General features: G+C 30.8%; 1 protein-coding gene across 3 annotated transcripts in view; it reads left to right on the forward strand.

The window, feature by feature from the left end:
• The window catches only part of LOC114336520 (ADAMTS-like protein 1), a 1384970-nt gene that overhangs the window by 584078 nt on the left and 785117 nt on the right, over positions 1-15775 (forward strand). The window lies entirely within an intron of this gene.

A 15775-nucleotide genomic window follows, 5' to 3' on the forward strand; every position in this document is an offset into this window, starting at 1 on the left:
AAGCCTATCGGGGTTTTTACTACGGTCAACCACGCTATGCTCTCCTATGGAGCTTCTCTAATCCAAATAATACTCCCTATATAGACCTCATACACAGCGCTAGAAAAATAGAAGACCCACATAAGTACACTGGGTTGATAGACCTTAAGATTGAACCAAAATTAATCGAAAATTATTCATACCTGCCTAGCGTGCGAAGTGACCACGTCTTTGAACAAATAATTTTTTTTTCGGCTTGGGCTAAATACTAAAATATCCAATACACACTACATCTATTATCTAGCCCCACTATGTGTAATAGGTAAATTTATCCAGGAAAGCCAGATGCCTCAAAATAATTAGCATACAAATTTTACCTAAATTACACGATCCAAAGACGCGTCCCCATCAAATTCAAAAAGGACGCTCGCCAGTCAGCTATGAGAAACGCCAACTTCCTTCCGAACACAGAAATTCAAAAACATAGGTAGTCCCGTGAACCATAGAACAAAACTGCCTCGGTTTGACACTAGTCGTGACAGAATTTGAAACGACTTCAAAAGTAAAAGAAGCAGATTCTAACCTCAAATGATTAGTAAATAATATAATGAAAGCATAAACTATTTTACATTAAAAGGTGATAAAAAGTGAATAATAATTTCCTGGTTAAAACCAACAATTGAAATTGAAATTTGAAATTATTGGAGGTTTATTTTAACAAATTTATTGCAAGCAAGGATATTTATCTTTCTTATATTGAAAAGAGGAAAAAGGAAGAATGCAGTCTGGATCGGAAATCTTAAAATTGATCATGTTTAAATATGAAATACTTAAGGCAAGTAGTTTTTATTAACATTATTTATCAATCTGTACTAAATGAAGCGGGCTTGCGGCACAGGTTTGCTGGGTAGATTTTTAAACGTAACAAAATAAACGGTAAAATGTATAGATACTTACGTAATAGATAATAGAATATTGTACAGGACGTCAATAAGTTATTTTATCAATGACATACCATGACGTCACTTTTAATTTTCCTCCCTGGGAGGAAAAGTACTTTCCCTGCCTAAGGAGGAAAAGTACGACTTTGCTCCCTACAATCAGGTCAAGAAAAGTATACTTTCGGTAGAGGTAGGTGGAAATAGCTATTTGTATAACAAGGGAGGAAAGTGCTACTTTTCCTCCCGAGAATGAAGTTTACTGCCCGACGCGTAGCGGAGGGCAACGCGTCGGGCAGTAATCATTCAAGGGAGGAAAAGGCGCTTTACTCCCATGTTATACATACGGTTTTTCGCCCTTCCTCAAATAGCAAGTCATTTTTTTCATTTTTAAATCATTTATGTAGGTATGTAACTAACCAACAAAATTTATTATATAGAACTAAAACTAACAAGTAGGTACAATATACCTGTCAACTGTCAAATATAAGTCAAATTATTAATGTAAACATTGTTAAATCAAAATAACAATTTACTGTTTTTTTACCATTTTGCAAAATATAGGGTGTTTTATAAATAAACGTTAAAATGTATAGATACTTACGTAATAGAAAATAGATATTGTACAGGGCGTCAATAAGTTATATTTCATGAATGAAATACCATGACGTCACTTTTACTTTTCCTCCCTAGGGAGGAAAAGTACAACTTTGCTCCCTACAATCAGGTCCGGAAAAGTATACTTTCGGTAGAGGTAGGTGGAAATAGCTATTTGTATAACAAGGGAGGAAAGTGCTACTTTTCCTCCCGAGAATGAAGTTTACTGCCCGACGCGTAGCGGAGGGCAGTAATCATTCAAGGGAGGAAAAGGCACTTTACTCCCATGTTATACATATGGTTTTTCCACCTTCCTCAAATAACAAGTCATTTTTTCATTTTTACTTAATTTATTTATGCAACTAACCAACAAAATTTATTAGAACTAAAACTAACAAGTAGGTACAATATAACTGTCAACTGTCAAATATAAGTCAAATTATTAATGTAAACATTGTTAAATCAGAATAACAAGTTACTGTTTTTTACCATTCTGCAAAATAGAGAGTGTTTTTAAATAAACGTTAAAATGTATAAATACTTACGTAATAGAAAATAGATATTGTACAGGGCGTCAATAAGTTATATTTCATGAATGAAATACCATGACGTCATTTTTACTTTTCCTCCCTAGGGAGGAAAAATATTTTCCTCCCTAGGGAGGAAAAGTACAACTTTGCTCCCTACAATTAGGTCCGGAAAAGTATACTTTCGGTAGAGGTAGGTGGAAAAAGTTTTTCCGGCCTAGGCTTATAAAAGGATGAAGTTTAAAGGGAAGACCTTGTTTAGCGGTTACGTTGTTGGCAGGAAATAGGTGTGAAATCTTACATGACTAATTTCTTAGTTGACTAATTGGCATATTAGCCAAGTTTATAGTTTTGCAAAACACAAACAGTGACATTGTGATTTGTGATATTTACTCGTAGTGGGCTTATAGTGATATTTATTGATATAGTCAGCTTTCGAGAAATATATTTTTGTTCGTTTAAAAATATTTTGTACATTAATAAAAAAAGCTGAACTTTTTTAAACTTTTTTATTACTTTATTATTGCAATAAAAACAAAATCAACATACGAGCTCTCTGGGGAGAATGTTTCCTCATTTTAAAATGGTACATACAAGCACAACTTTTTGGGGTCCATTAACCAGTGAATATACAATTCAAGCTTTTAAATGAAAAAGCAATACTTTTTATTATGTTTTGTGATTTATTTCCTAACCGCTTCAAATTTTGTGTAGTAAGTCGGTTGTGTAACTGTTACACATTTTTTCTATTCTCAAACTATAATATTTATATCAATTATGATGTCACTACCTGTATCATAATGATATTCATTATGATGCAGATTTTATACAGTAGAATAGATAGATACAATAGAATCGCAATATAGAATTAGCGCTAAAGCTGACACACACGCAGTGACCAATGGTGAGTCAAATACGTACGCTTTGACAGTTATCAATATATTATAACTAAACTGTTAAACTGACAAACTACTTAATTTGTTTGCGTTACAAAATTAATAAATTTGAATATATTTTTTGTTGTGAATGATCATAGGAAAAATAGTGTATACAACTTGCATTTAATTTTCATTATGAAGCTCGTACTCTATACGAATTCGTATCCCTTATTATCGTATCCCTTATAGGCTCTGAGCTTCGCTGGTGTCGCTCCTAGCGGTTACTAATTCAACTTTCACCGGTAATTTTTAAATTTATTATTTAATTGTTATCGCTTAATATTTACAACGCAAAAAATTAATTAAATTGTAATCGATTTTTTTAAGATTTTACTAATCATTTTGACGTTCTATTGATAAAATATGAATTTCTTACTTTGGATACTTTCACAATTATCGTGTAGATGGCGCTAAGATTGATAGATTGATTTATAATTACATATTACGGAACATTAAAAAAACTTAAATTCAGTATTTAAAACGTAAGTATATTTAGAATAGAATAGAATAGATAGAATAGAAATATGCTTTATTGCCACTGAAAATTTTTACAATTTTATGGACAAAGCTTACATACAGTCAAAAGAAAAACATAATATAAATAACAAAATATGAAATATATTGAAATATATTGAATTGAAAATATATACCACAGCTTTGACCAACTAATATTTTTTATAATTAATGTTTTTAATTTTAATTTTAAATTAATCACTTTGACATTTATGTCAAATTTCCGGTAAAGGTTTACAGACTTGTCACTACTGGCGCTCGCGAATTTGTAAACATCCCCTCTACGTACGAGCTCACAGCGTATACTCGCTTGAAAATGACCATCATTAAATGCTCGTTGCATAATATTATGTTTAGTTGTTTAAAACATATCAGTACCTGTAGCCCAATAAATGACCGTTTTGCTTTTTATTGGTCAGAATCTCCTATGAATGAAATAATCGCGCTAATTTCATTAAAACATGAACACAATAAAATAAATTTGAAATAAATTAGTAAATAATATCTAAATATTAGTTTATTGCATGTATTATAATATATTATAATGCCATATTACAAGGTATTTTACTTTCCCGCACGCCGTGCGGGAAAATTTACTTTAACGCACGCCGTGCGGGAAAGTGCAACTTTCGGAAACGAAATGCGTGTGTGAAAGTGGCTCTTTTAGCACGGCCGTAGAAAAATCATCTTTTTAGTAAAATTGTGGCCTATTTCCCATCAAAACTAGTTAATCTATTTTGAAGTCTATAAAATCGGTAAAATTCCCAAATACCCTCTACAAAACAGTTTTTCGTAGTTTTGAAGATGGCAAACCTTACGGAAAAATCTGAAAAAAATTGGAAATACATGTAGTTATTAATGAAATAAACAAAACAAAGAAATTAGACCCGCAGCCATCTTCAAAAAAAAGTTATACGCTTTTTTCCAAAATAAAAAAAAATAGGTTTTGTACACTGAACTTTTGACCACTTTACACAAAATAGACATGCTTTGTAAAACCCTTAACCACGCGTGTAATTTTTTTGGAATTTTTAAATTTTATTGCATCCCACCTAAAAAAAAACGAAAAATGAAGTCTTCCACCGTCCATGGGTGAAAAGATTGATGCGCCAATGTCGACGTATGTGCTACTAAAAAGTGACGGCATAGTGCGTTTTTTTTTTGTTTCTACCATTTAACTTACTCGCATCGTGTCTAAAATGATTAGCATATTTCACCTATTAGCCCAGTAAATGAACGGAAAACTCGGCGATACCGTGTAATTTTCAGGGGCAACTCCGAATTGCATGAAAATTTGGATTTAGGTTCTACTTACCCTCCACTTCAAAGTTGAAATTGTGCCGTTGGTTGCTTTTACTTGGGGGGTGACAGTCACCCCTTCTCGGAGGTGAAAAATCATACGTTCAAGATAAGACCGGAAATGGATAAATTGACTGATTTTAAGCAACTTTTGTTCTATAGAGTTTTTTACGTAAGTCAATACTTTTCGAGTTATTTGCCATTGAAAATGTTGATTTTTCGACAAAAAACTACGTTTTCAAACGGTTTTTCGCAAATAACTCAAAAAGTAAATATTTTATCGAAAAAAAATATCCTTAGCAAAGTGTAGTATATAAAAAACCCAAAAAAATGGTGTATCAGTACGGTCTATCAATCAAATATAAACAAAGTTGTAGCTCATGAAAAATACGTTCTTATTCGTCTAATTCCAAATCGAGAGCTTAGTCAGTTTGTAAGAAAAAATTCAACATCCCGTATCGCGGAAATGAAACTTTTGCGGACATACGTTTATAAAACCAACTGTCATTATTTTTCATGCAAAATTACCCCTTAAAGTTTGCCGCACTTATTTAAAAACACCGTGCATTTATGAAGAACACGTGTAGTTGTAAAATTATCTTACTTTTTTATTGTCCAACATAAACGAATGAATCAAAAAACATAATGTTAAGAAAACCTGAGGCTATAGTTGGGTTTTAACTTCAGTATTTTATAGATGCTACAATATTTCACAGGGTGATGCGAACTTTGAGAAAAAAACACAGTTTGATTGGTACACCCGGTATACAATGAAATTTACCTGTTTAGCAACAATATTACTCCAATGGCATTTTTAAAGAATCAGGCTATAACGTGTTAAAAACCACTTAAATCGACCAACAGGTTCAGGAAATATAAGACATCAAAAATAACCAAGTTTTTAAGTGGGCCGATTTCTATGCATGTAAGTTTATAATAAGTACTAAAAAAAAATTAGATTTCCTCGTGACCCAATTTTCCTGAAAACTCCGTGACAATTTCTACTGGCTTATAAATTTCTAAATTGAAATCTTTTGAGATTACTTTTTAATTATGCAAACCATTGTCGATTGTAATTACAAGAAAATATTTCCAAAGGAAATTTTCTCCTTCCTGTGACTAAAGATAACTTCTTTACTTTAAAAGGTTTTTTCACATTCTTTATGAAGTTTGTTGATTCTTTTACCTAAAGATTAATAAAATTTTTCTTTTAGTTGTGTATAGCTAAATCCGTTGAAAGCAAAACTTTGTTGTGGGTACCTAAAAAGAAAATTATATTATTAACAAGCTTAAAATGCGAGCATTATCATAACGAAAATTTGGTTTATTTACGTATTTTAATTCATAATATGGAAAATTTGCTATTATGAAAAGTTGTTCAGAATTAAAAATTATGTTTTAATGTGCAATTATATCATTCTAATTTAAATGTGAATTATAAAGGTACTTTACTCTTGATCGAAATTCATATTTTTTATATACCTCGTATAAAATTAATAAAATTTGATATATGATGGTTGCATCATAAATCCTAGACCATGAAGAGCTTTCTATGAAGAATAACTTTTCTTCGTCAAATTAAAAATACAAGAGTTATAAATGAAAATGTTGTTGGTATCCAAAATTTGAGAAAAATCTTCAAATATTTTTTTTCATTAGAAGGATGTAATTGCACATATGAGACCATAATTTTTTATTTCAAACAACATTTTATATATTCGGTTCGCTAAACTCAGACATAATTGGCTAGTGATTTTAGTCAGTAATTTTGCCAATTCGACAAAAAAATAATTAATAAATAGTTAATAATTACTAAATAATTAGTAATTTCGCCAATTTCGGCAAAATTGGCAAAAACCAAAAAATTACCTGCTAAAATAACTAGCCAGTTGTGTCTGAGTTTAGCGAACCGACTATAAAAACAATTTTCATTTCATAACAAATGGAACAGTCCATTTATCATTAGGTAGTCCCATTAAAGGGGAGGCCGTATACTCGTATAAACCTTTGTAAAGTTATTAGTAAATTATTGCTTTCAAAATATACTCAAATTGTATTTTTGAATATTTTATTTATTTTATATAATAATTAAATTCATTATCAAATGTCATTGATATTTTATTAATACTTAATTTAAAATTAAGTTTGACATTCACGAAATATCAAACTCAAATGTAAATAACCTATGCTTTACTTAACAAATTCAGATTAAAAAAACTAGCCTACTTACTATAAACGATTTCAGCTGACGTTTAGTGTGTCGGCGGAAAATAAAAGGATTGTGACGTCTCATTTTAGACTTGAGGTCGATTATCTCGAAGAGGGTTAGAGATACCGAAATGCCGTTTTCAGATTTGGATTCAGAAGACAGGACTACATAAGAATCCATCGATAAATCTACTCGAAGTATTGCAGGAGCGGCGACGCAATAACACATATACTTTGCGAAACATTTAAGAAGATAAAATATGCGACACAGATTAGTTTTTAAAGTTATACTTCTTTAGGCGCGATTGAGAATAAAATTTTTCATAAATCTGCGCGCATGCCCACACAGACAGTATGACGTTTAGTTGCTAATCTTTCAAATTATATATCAGCGCAAATAAGCCATTAAAATAATATATTAGTGTTTTTTAGTAAATGTATTATTTATTATAATTTTGTGTCTTTGGATTTGTCTTCCTTGGGCGTAAAATAATAAAACATCTATTTTTATATTTCACTTGTCACCGTGATGTGTAATTATGTGTATCTGAAACGTCAGTAACATGCGCCTTGATGGCCTGGTTGGTAGAGCATTGGACCAGATATCGAGAAATCGCGAGATTGCGGGTTCAAATCCCGGACGATTCATACTTTTTTCTTTTTTTTTTTTAATATTTGGCATTGTTAAGTTTTGGTTAATTTTTGGTAATTATTGTTAATTTTTTGTATTGTAACTGTTAAGTATATTTATTTCGTTGAAATTATATAATAGAAGTATAACTTCTTACGTGCGTACAAAGTACACACATTCTTTTTTTTTTAAATGCCGACGTATCAAATCCAAGCCAATTACACATAACCAAACATGGAATCCGCTGATACTTCTTTTTATTTCAAGCTAATTAAAAAAACATATGAAGTCAAACAATATTCATTTTAACCCTTAACTACTGACATGCGGTATGCCATACCCCGCCAAAAATATATTTTGTTTTAAAACCTGTTTTATAAAAAAAAACTAGAACACCATCTGCGTATCTTCAAGTGGTGTGTAATTGTATAATTGTATCTGTTATCAACTGCTGCAGTTTTAGTTTGGTTTACAGTGGAGTAGCTGACAGGCCCGCAGGGGCCGTAATATGTGGAAATTACTCTCTAATTAAATACAATATTAAAAAAAACGAGCCTGTACCGCCATTAAGAAGAACAAAAAAATGCACTTTCTTTAAATAAACTTTTTTATCCGATGCCTTGATTTTGTGTCATTTTGGAACTACTAACGAAATAAAAAATTTTAGTAGTTCCAAAATGACACAAAATCTAGGCATCGGATAAAAAAGTTTATTTGAAGAATGTGTATTTTTTGTTCTTCTTAATGGCGGTACATGCTCGTTTTTTTAATATTGTATTTAATTATAGAGTAATTTCCACATATTAATATATTTTTCAAATTAGGCTCTGTATCGCCATTCTTTATTATATTACGAATACGTGTGCCAAATATCTCGAAAAAATATTCAAAATTACAGCCGCAATCTTGGAACGCGTTTTTGCTACCTGTTGATCGCTACTGTTTCCTCTTAATGTAGACGTATCAAATGCAAACCAAACACACACACATACAACCAAACTTATATGGAATCATTTGATTTTCCATACTATTTCAAGATTTATTTTTTTTATGTCCCTTTTACCATACAATGGTGTAGGGTTCAGAATAGGTACGCTAATGGTATGTTATTGATGTGTATTTATCGCTCCGATATCAAACTCAAATCTACTGAGACAGATCGAGTAATAATAAATACAAAATGTGAATATTATTAAGAAGAAAGTAATCAGCAGGTAGACATAATTTTGTGGACAAAAATTGGTATGTAAAAGTCCTTATCTGTAGGTTATTTTCATTGACAAACTCGTGCTGTGACCTTCCGAGGTGTTGAACCGAGGGAACAGTGCGAAGCGAGGAGCGGGAAAGTCAATGATAAGAACAATATAGTATCGATAATCGATAGAGATCCAATCGACTATTTCAAGATAATTAAAAAAACACAAAAAAAATCGAACAATATTTACTTTAAAGTAGTTTAATCACCAATACATAAAAATTAAACAAAATAATAATCTCGAAATAACAAATTAAAGCTATTTTAAAGTCAATGGCATAAAAAATTTCATTGTCAAAATGGTTTTTATTTATTTTTTTGTAGTAGTCAGTGTTATCACCTCTAGCCCTTATGCAAGCTTTAATTTTCATGGGCATGCTATTAATCAAATTGTCAACATTTTGTTGAGGTAGGTTGTTCTGTGTTTCAAGAGCAGCTTGTACTAACCGTGCGGTATTTTGTTGAGTCATCTGTGAAGGTCTGCAGTCACTCTGCTGGTTGCTGGTGTATGGAGGTCCATTATCATGACCGCGAATTATATTTTCTCCCATTTTCACCTCTCCAGAGCCTAACGACAGGCTCCTTTAAAACAAATCAATATCCTTGCGAGCTGTTAAATTTGGTTGGGTGAAAACTAAAGCAGTATAAACAGATCTGTCAGTTTCCGTGTTTGTCTCTATTCCTCACCAACTAAGTACAGGAATTCTTCGGCCCCCTGATTTTTTTCATTTATTTATTTACTATTAATTAGAGTATTACGCGAAAGCTCAAACTAATTATTGTAAAAAAACAGTTAAAAACCAATACATTGGTCAAACCAATGGACGAGTTAAAGAGCTAATACTCATAAAAGTGATTGTAAATTATATCAAGACAGGTGCACTTTAGCTACATATGTTGTGAATGAAGGTCATCATATTATGTACTTTGAGTCTGTAAAAATTTTAGCAAATGAAATAACCATCACAAAAGGAATAACGAAATATTCGATCTGTAGAAAAGACTACATCGAGTTTTCTATTTAAGCTGTTTACCCAATAAGTTTGATGGTTGATAATGAAATTAACTAATCAGTTGTGATCATACCCTCCATGTGTCAATTTGAAAAGTTCCCTCTATAATTTGGTCCCTATAGAAAATCTAAAAATATGCAGAACACGTCAAATTCATTTAATTTATTTGTGAGGGGGACATTTGGTAGACCACTTTTCAACTATATTATATCTGTATGTGGTATTTTTATTTTTGAAAAGGTGGTTAAACGGTTTTTAAAATGAAGTAAAACTCAACCCTCGTTTCAATTAAAGATTTTGGGGGTTGTGTCTGCCCCCGTTAACACTGAAAAAATATTGTACATAGTACCAATGAACGCCAATCATTGACTTTTTTTACATTGATTCAATGAATATTTCGTTAATACTATAAATACGCAGTCATTAAGTAATAACCATATTCATTATTACAATGTAATTCTATTCATTAAAAAATAATGAATAGAATCATTAATCCAATGAATCTTTTTATCTATCCAATGACTTTTTTCATAATACTAATTAATTTGTTCATTGTATATATATGAAATTATATATCGGGATTATGCGGTTAAATTAATGAATATAAAACGTTGCACTAATGTACAACTCGTTTAGTGAATCAATGTTTTCGTAACATTAAATTAGTGTTTTCGACTTTGATTAATAACTCAATACATTGTTTTGATGTAACGCAATCATTGTATTAATGTAATATACCTGAATCAATGATCAATTCATTGTAGCAATGATCTTGTACATAAACTGATACATTTCTTAAAACTCTAAAGTGTTTTTATTGGTGTAAAAAAATCACGTGACAACAGTTGAAGCCTCCTAGCAGATAGTCACCCTGCAGACTCTGAGGAGCGGTGTTTGGCACTAATGATTTGGTTGATTTTTCTAAGGTATGTATTTACATACATTTTTAACTGTATTTATAAATTATTTTGTTGGATTTCTATAACAAAAAGTTGTACTTCTATTTCCACTTTTGCAGATTGATATGGACTTTGGAGTGGCATTTGGAAATGGAAATGGACTTATTGATGGATGGGACAGCAATTTCGAAAGAATTATCTCCTTTCTTCAGTGTGAAAGTCATATCAAGGATAAAACAAATAAATTTTTATTTGAAAAGATTACCCTTGAAGACATTACGGAATGTAAGTACCTATTTCATTATTCAATCCTGCATATCCAGTATTATTTAATTTTTGTTCTCTGTAAATTTTTTCAAAAGCTAATTCGACACATAGGTAAAAGAAAATAGGAACCATTTGAAAATATTTCTAAATGGTGTAATCTTATAAAAGATTAGTAAATTAAATCGTTAGGTGATTAAACCGTAAATACCTAATTGAAATATATTATTAACTCTTGCAGCCGGTAGTATCTATCAAAGTAAAAATAAACATCTCAACATCTAGCAATTTTTTTCAGGATAAATTAAAATATTTCTATAAAAAAAAATGATACCCAAAAATACAACTATGTTCACTATTTAGATTTCTTTTTTTTAAATAATTATTATAATAAATTGTAGATGGCTACAATGCAGTTATTCTTTGGGTTCTACATCGATATTTTGTACGAACTAATAAAATATACCATCAGAGATTTCCAGTAATCATTCTTACATCGGGAAGACCCAGCAAGAAGTCGAAGATCATATTAGATTTTTGAAATCAAAGAAAAATGCCATTCAACCATTTGCTTTTTGTATGGGTTATTTATATTTCAAATAATTAATCCCAGAGAGATGTTGTATTTATGGAGATGTTATTGTAGATGTATTTATTTTCACGATATCAGGTATACATTTTTTATATAATATAAATATACATATATTTTTATATATTTTATAAGAAGAATCAATTTCTGTTATATTTAGTTATTCAGTTTTTTCCAAATTACATTATAAAAAGTTGTTTGTGTTAATTAAAAATATATGTGATTTTTTCTTTAAACTTATAGATAATACTTAACATTAGTTTGACAATCAGCAAAAAATCGTTGCTTCAACCTATATTTGAAATATTTATGTAGATATTAAGTCGTCATTTTGTTTACTTATTAACTATTTGTATGTTATACACAAATATACATGAAGATGCCATTCACTGAACCAAAAAGTACGTAAATATAATGAAAAAAACATTGATTCAAAACCGGGGAGCATTAATTTTCGTCCAATGATCAGTATCGTTGGTCCAATGTAAGTAGATACATTAACTAATGCTCAAAAACATTAATTTTTATGAATTAGTACGTTGGTTCAATGTACTTTCTGGTTAAGAATGAATGAACCGATCCATTGATTCAATGTACCGATCCATTGATTCAATGTACCGATACATTGATTCAATGTACCGATACATTGATTCTTAACTAGAAAGTACATTGAATGAACGTACTAATTCATAAAAATTAATGTTTTTGGGCATTAGTTAATGTATCTACTTATATTGGACCAATGATACTGATCTTTGGACGAAAATTAATGCTCCCCGTTTTTGAATCAATGTTTTTTTCATTATATTTACGTAATTTTTTGGTTCAGTGAAAGCGTTGATATAATTTTGTTGAAAAGTGGTCTACAAACTGCCCCCCTCATAGATAAATTTAACGTGTTTTCGCATATTTTTAGATTTTTTATAGGAACCAAATTATAGAGGGTGGCACCTTTTCAAATTGACACACTGTACATAAAACCTAATAGAGTGTTCGTTTTTATCTCCGGAATTATGGTAATCATTAAAATATTTTGGTAAACATTTATTTTATGAGGGCATCTAAAGCCGACATTCAAATATTTTAGTTAAACTGAGTCGCAGGTGAAACCGCAACACGATGGCTGGAAAATTATAAGTAAACATAACCGGAAGTGATATCATCAGCAGCGGAAATGCTAGATCAGAGTGAGAGATAAGTTATCACTTGTCTGAAAACAGAGCGGCGGCAATATCCTATCATTTACTTTGGTTGAAATATGTGGATTATGCAGTGTTTGTACTTTGAATAATAATATTCATGAAGCTGACGAAAGGAAGTAATGTTTGTCTTGGTTATGTTGGTCTACCAATATTTTAATATCAAGTTTTCAAGTCTGAAAAATTGCACAGCGTATATTTTAATATTTAGGTAGAATATAAATTTGTTTATTTAGGTTAAAATTAACTTCCGCGAGTAAATTAACTTAAACGGCAATTTGAAAAATGTCTGTGAGATATCTCATTCAGGTCTGTGAGATAACTTTTGGGTGATGCATAAGTTTTGAAATTATACGTGTATAAAAAGAGTTATCATGAAATTATTGATACACCCTCTATTTGGTATACATTTATTAGAAAATATAATAAGAAGTGTATATGTTATAGTCAAAGCCCGAATTTCAGGCACTCCTAGGTTTGACTAGGCAATCCTCAGGTCTGACTGACGGTCTTAGTCAAAGCCCGAAATAAATTACAATTTCGGCCTTTGACTAGTCAAACCTAGGAGAGACTAAGTTGGTCAGGCAAAGGTCGAAATTTAATTTTATGAAATCGGGGTTTGACTAGTCAAACCCCGATCAGCTATTAAAATGTCGAAATTTGTTATATTAGGTTTAATAAAACGTCAATCTTTAATTTTAATGTTTATTATTTTTATATTGTTGTACTTAAAATAAAAAAGTGTGTTTATAAAATAAAAATAGTGTTTATTCTCACATGTTGAGGCATTATGGCATTTAGATTTGCATAATACGTTAGATTTTTTACACTTATATAATTTTGAAGAGCACTTCTTATCGCAGTAGCATTTTATAAAGCTTTGTCCACCAAATTTAGAATCTTTTGTACGAGTGTCTCTTAGAGACAGCTTAACGTCTGGAACATCTTCGAAATTAAGTAAATTCTCTTATTTGATTTCTTGAAAAAAGTGTGTTTATTTTTCCTTATTTCGTACCAACTCTATACAAACCATCAATTGTTTTATGGTCAACTGTGAAAGAAGATATTGCAATCGGAGAAAAAACTAAGGATCACCATAATACTAACGAAGCCTCTGGACCGTCGTCACTAGGAGAGGAAGAAAATTGTCACACAATTCAGATTATTTCTTCAGATGTGGTTTGTTGTATTTGCCAAAAAGAGAGCTCTGACGCACATACGTGCATATTTGAGATTGGTGCATACTATGAAGGTTTTGAAAGAAAACTTACATAGATGCGTTGTGCACACACAGAAAAGATTAAAATAAATAAAGGAAATGCGACTGAAGGTCTTTATGCCCAGGCTAATGCTATGGAACAATTAAGTGAAAAAAAAAATTCCTCCAATTTCGATCGGAAAAACTGTAACAATATCGTTCCCTAGCATTGATACAGCCAAAGGAGATATTCGAAATATTTTGGGTATCATACAAGATAAAACAATTGACGGTTTATATAGAGTTGGTACGAAATACGGAACAATAAACACACTTTTTTAAGAAATCAAATAATAGAATGTAAAGGGAATTTTCTTAACTTCGAAGATGTTTCAGACGTTAAGCAGTCTCTAAGAGAAATTAGTACAAAAGATTCTAAATTTGGATAACAGTCTTTTATAAAATGCTACTGCAATAAGAAATGCTCTTCAAAATTATGCAAGTGTAAAGATCTAAATCTAACGTATTGTGCAACTCTAAATGCCATAATGTCTCAACATGTGAAAATAAACACTAACTTTTTTATTTTAATTACGACAATATAAAAATAATAAGCATTAAGATTTAAAAAATGACGTTTTATTAAACCTAATCTAATAGATTACGACATTTTAAGCTAGATCGGGGTTTGACTAGTCAAAGCCCGATTTCATAAAATTAAATTTCGACCTTTGCCTGACCAACTTAGTCTCACCTAGGTTTGACTAGTCAAAGGCCGAAATTCTAATTTATTTCGGGCTTTGACTAAGACCGTCAGTCAGACCTGAGGATTGCCTAGTCAAACCTAGGAGTGCCTGAAATTCGGGCTTTGACTATAACATATATAAAGTAGAGTATTATACAAAGAAAAGTATTCAAATGCTATACAAGTACTGCGCAGCGTTTATAATAACTAAAGACCGGATTATATGTTTTTTGCATATCGATAACCATCAAAGATACAATCAAACGCTTCAGAATGTGGACGAATTATGATAATTAAAGGCGTTTGACACTAATTTAATTTTACATATTTAGAACATTTTCGTTTTTTTAACATATTTGGATGGTTTGAACATATTTTCGACCGTTTGACATATTTTGGCATATTTTTAACAAATTTTAGCGAAATTTTTGTTGATGTCACAAAAATCGTCGCAGACATACCTCTGACATTGTTCCAACTAATAAAATCTGGATTATGGTTTCCGATGCTGCTTCATACATGGTCAAAGCTGGCCAACAACTAAAAGTTTTACATCCCAATTTAATTCATGTGACGTGTTTGGCGCATGGTTTAAAAAGAGTGGCACAAGAAATTAGAAATTCATTTTCTACAAATAATAGTTTAATTAGCAACGTGAAGAAAATATTTTTAAAATCGCTTTTAAGGATTTAGATATACAAAGAAAAATTACCAAATACTCCTTTGCCACCGGAGCCTATAATCACAAGATGGGGAACATGGTTAAAAGCTGCCTGTTTTTATGCGAAATATTTTCGCTCTATAAAATAACTACCTACTTTTAAGTTTTGAAGAAACATATATTGGTGCGATTTCACAATGCAATTCAATTTTAGAAAACAAGTCACTGCACAATGAACTTTGTTTTATTAAATCAAATTATGAATTTGTTTATAAAACCATCCTCAATATTGAAACTGAATCGCTTCCACTACAAGAGTCTC

The sequence above is a fragment of the Diabrotica virgifera genome, chromosome 6 (assembly GCF_917563875.1).
Source record: "Diabrotica virgifera virgifera chromosome 6, PGI_DIABVI_V3a".
NCBI lineage: Eukaryota > Metazoa > Arthropoda > Insecta > Coleoptera > Chrysomelidae > Diabrotica > Diabrotica virgifera.